Source organism: Quercus robur, chromosome 2 (assembly GCF_932294415.1).
Source record: "Quercus robur chromosome 2, dhQueRobu3.1, whole genome shotgun sequence".
Lineage (NCBI taxonomy): Eukaryota > Viridiplantae > Streptophyta > Magnoliopsida > Fagales > Fagaceae > Quercus > Quercus robur.
In genome coordinates, this window is record NC_065535.1 from 7,415,001 (window position 1) to 7,419,470 (window position 4,470).

Below are 4,470 nucleotides of genomic sequence, written 5' to 3' on the forward strand. Positions count from 1 at the left end.
AAAGGGAGAAAACCAGAGTTTTGAGGGGCTATTGTAGGGATAAAGGGCCCCAGAACATATGCTAGGCCTTGGGCCTTGTTCGAGGACACTTTGCAGTCTGAGGACACTTTGTAGTCCAAGGACAAATAAACAGTAATGAGTATGTAAGACTCAGGGTTCCATGAGTGAGCTACGGGTGAGAATGCTGAGGAAGGTAAGCTGAGGAGGAGTATCTCCTCGGCTAAGCGAAACAGAGGTCAGAAAGAGTGTCCTGTCATCCAAGGTGACCTTTCGGGAAATTCTAGTGATAATGATATACGTTATGAACTTACAGGACAATTAGGAGGTGGGAAATATTTGAGGGAAAGCTGCTACCACCATACTGAATGCTCTGCAGCTAACTCTCTAGCCGCATTAATGAGGAAGTGATACTTGAACAGTAGTTTTCAGTCTTACAACTACTCTTTAGAGACTTCAGGAAGGTGCTGATGTGACAAGGATCAACACCAACAATCTAATCTACACGTGGAGCGTAGAGATGAAGGCAAAGAGATAGTATAAAATTGGAAGAAGGCAATGAGAGTAGGGGATCGGAGAAAGAAGAAAGAAACACTGTAGTAATTAGAACTATATTTGTAACCAACTTCAAGAATATATAGATGAACTGATCTCCTCGAACTGTGCCGTGGATAATTTTCCTTAGATAAAACCAGTCCACTTTTACTTTATTATCATCTGGATCTATTATAATTGTTACCCAACTCATTATAACCTAGTTTTCCAACCCACTCTCTACAAATTCATTGTATTGGGCTCATTGGGCCTAGATCCACTTGCTTTTTGGGCTGAGGACACAAACTGCGTCCTTACAACTGTTATTGTCAAAAAAAGTAAAAACTTTAGCATTTAAAAAAAAAAAAGAAAAAACACACACACACACACACATACACATAACAAACACATTTTTTGCATTATGTGTAGTTTTCACATCATTTTAAATAACAATACTTGAACATTGCTACCAAACAGGCCCCAAATCATGCCAAAAATAATCTAGAAAAAGTAGATTTTTAAGAATTATTATTATTTTTCATAATTACATTTTAAATACTTTTTTACAATTAGATTTTTAAGACTTAAATCAAATCCTATTAAGACCAAATTAAGGGTGGGTAGTCCAATGCTACCCATCCTTATATATGAATGAATGCTGCTTCACACTTGTTCAGGTATATTTCTTACACACTATATCCAATAATTTCACACTTGACGTCCAGCTTTTTAAGAATATCATATTCTACTCATGATTTTGATGATGTGTACATAGTGTATATATTAGAGTGTGAGATATGCAATGTCTTTTCTTTAAGGAGTTGAGGAAGATAGAAGAAAAAAGTATATTATTGGTCTCTGAAGTTTACCTTGTGAGCACAATTGGTCTCTTAAATTTCAAGTGAGCTTTGTTAGTCCCTGAAGTTTAAAAAATGAACATTATTGGTCATTCTATTAACTTCCATTAGCTTTCTTACTTATGTGTCTAATGTAACAATAACATGTCAACTTTTAAGTGATGGATCTATTTTTATTATAAAAAAATTACATATGACCACCAACTTACAATCTGAGTTGTCAAAAAAGTTTTAACAAATTAGACTTATTCTAATTCCCAAACAACTCAAATCCTTTTCACCAGAACCTCAACCACAGCCCCTATTGCAATACCAACAACCAAGCCATAATTGTTGCAGATCATCTTGAAATGAAAATCTCACTCTAGTCCCTAGAAGGGCAACAAATATTGACAAATCTCAAATGTATCAAGAAGAAAATTCTATTTAGGTGTTGACTCCAAGTCTTAAATGTGTCTAGAAGAAAATTGCTTTGCTTATTTTATTTATTTATTTATTTTTACCAGCTATTTGTAAAGATCTAGTTAGACTCTTTCAATTATGCATGCCTATGGAATCTGTTAGGATATATGTGATTCACTTGTTAGGAACATATGTCACTATTTTATGTAATTGGCTAATCCTTTTACAAAACGCACTTTACTTATAATTGGGTAGATCTAGGATGTGTTTAATACTTTAAGAAATTGCATTTTAAGATCAAGTGTTAAAGCCATGCAAGTCTGTCCAAGAAACAAGCTGAAGAAGTGCTGTTCATTAAAACTCAACAACTAGCTATCTATCGAGACTTGTAGAGCTATTCAGCCTCGTGACTCGACAATAGCTCGACAGATAGGGTATCTGTCGAGGTTTATGAAAAACTGAATTTCAGTTTTGTTTTGACTCTAATTCGTGATTATATGTTTGGGCCTTCTTTTCTCACAAACCTAGACATATAAAAGGATTATTTTAAAGGCCGTCAAAATGTACACAAGTTGCACAAGTGTTGAGCAAAGTTTGTTTAAGCAATTTGTGACCGGAGACACAGTTTTGCCTTAGCTCATCATTCTTGTGAAGAAGTTGCTGTATTTGTACACCATAGGCTTTTGTGACCAAGCATCTTCTTAATCTTCATCGTTGGGTTGAACTAAAGAACTTTACAACCAACATCATTCTCTAGTTGGTGATTGAAGTTGCAAACAGGGATTCACGCAATTGGTTAGTCACGTACTAGGAGTCGTGCATCAAAAGGAGAAATTGTCACTACAGAACAAGTCCAATTAGGTATTGCGGTAAGGGTTCAACTATAGGTTGGTATAAGGTACTGAAATTCCTTTACTTATAACCGCTTGTTATGATAATAGTGGAATTTCAGGAGTGGTGACCTTAAAATCACCAGGTGGGGTTTTTACCGTATTGGTTTTCCCCATTCGTAAACAAATCACAAAGTTAAATTTATTTTCCACTGCATACTTAGTCTATTGGTGATTTTTTTGTGCTACCACGCGTTTGCATGTTAATTAACTTAATTAATTCACTTGACTAAATTAATTGGTTATTTATCACAATGGGTCAATTTGTTTTTGGCTTATCAAGTGTTATCAGAGTAGGCACACTCTAATTAGGTTTTAATCTTTATTGTGTTGATCCATTGACCCCTGTTTGTCATGGATAGAGGACAGTCTTTAATCATACTTCCTTTATTTGATGGCATTAACTATGCATACTAGAAAGTACGCATGAGAGCTTTCTTGCAGTTTCTAGATGATAAGGTGTGGCAAGCTGTTGAGATAGGCTGGACCAAGCCAATGGAAGCGACGACCAACTGGGATGAAGCCAAGATTCAAGGTAGTGAACTTCAATAGTAAAGCATTGAATGCTTTGTTCAGTGCAATCACTAATGAGGAATTCAAGAAGATATCTTCCACTGAAACTGCAAAAGAAGCATGGACCATCCTCCAGACAACCTATGAATGAACTAAGGCTGTCAAGGATTCGGAGCTTTAGAGGCTCACTACAAGCTTTGAAGAGATTAAGATGAAGGAGGATGAGTCGTTCGATGAGTTCTATGCCAAGCTTAAGGACATAGTGAACTTAACTTTCAATCTTGGGGAAACCATTCTTGAACTCAAGATTATAAGAAAGGTACTCAGATATCTACTTGAGAGATTCTATGCCAAGATTACAGTGATTGAGGAATCAAAAGACATTGCCAAGATTCCTTTGACAGAGCTGGTTGGTAATTTGCAGATTTACAAGCTAGGGTTAACAAGGATTGGTAAGTCGGGCAAGAGCAAGAGCATGGCCTTGAAGGCCAAGAGCAGTGACACAAATGAGTCTTTAGACGATGAAGATTTTAAGATGAAGTCCTACATCACCAGGCAATTCAAGAAGTTCATTAAGAATGCCAATGGGAAGGGCTTCGACAAGAACGGTAGGCAATCTAGCTCTTCTCAGTTCAAGAGTCAAGACAAAGGGAAGAAGGATGCTAAGGATGGCGGTCAGTACACTGTTCCCACAGGACCTAAGTGCTTTGGGTGTCAAGGCTTCAATTACATGAAACAGGAGTGTCTTACATATCTCAAGAGTATTGGGAAGAGCAATGCACTTGTAGTTACTTTGAGCGACACTGAGCCTAAGGATGATTCCGACAATGAGGATGACGGAATCTTGAATGCCTTCACTGCCACTATCAATCCTACTAAGGGGATTGTTTAAGATGTGGATGAAGAAGAGGAATTGGTGGAGTCCAAGTTTGAGAAGATGGATGATTAAGATGATATCCATACAACCTATGAAAAATTATACAAGCTTTTTGAAAAACATGAGAAACTTTATAAGCTGACCACCAAGAAGCTCAGTGATGTGGAACTTGATTGTGAAGAGTTTTCCACAAAGTTTGATGAAGCTAATCAGACTATTGGAGCACTGAGGTTCGAGAACAATTTCTTGGCTGAGAAGACCAAGAAGCTTGAAGCGGAGCTGTTTCAAGTCAGAGCTCAATTGGAAAGGATTTCAAGTGCAAAGCTTGATAAGATGCTCAGTCTTCAGAAATCTGCTTCTGATCGAATAGGTTTAGGGTATGGTTTCTCTTCTTCTAATA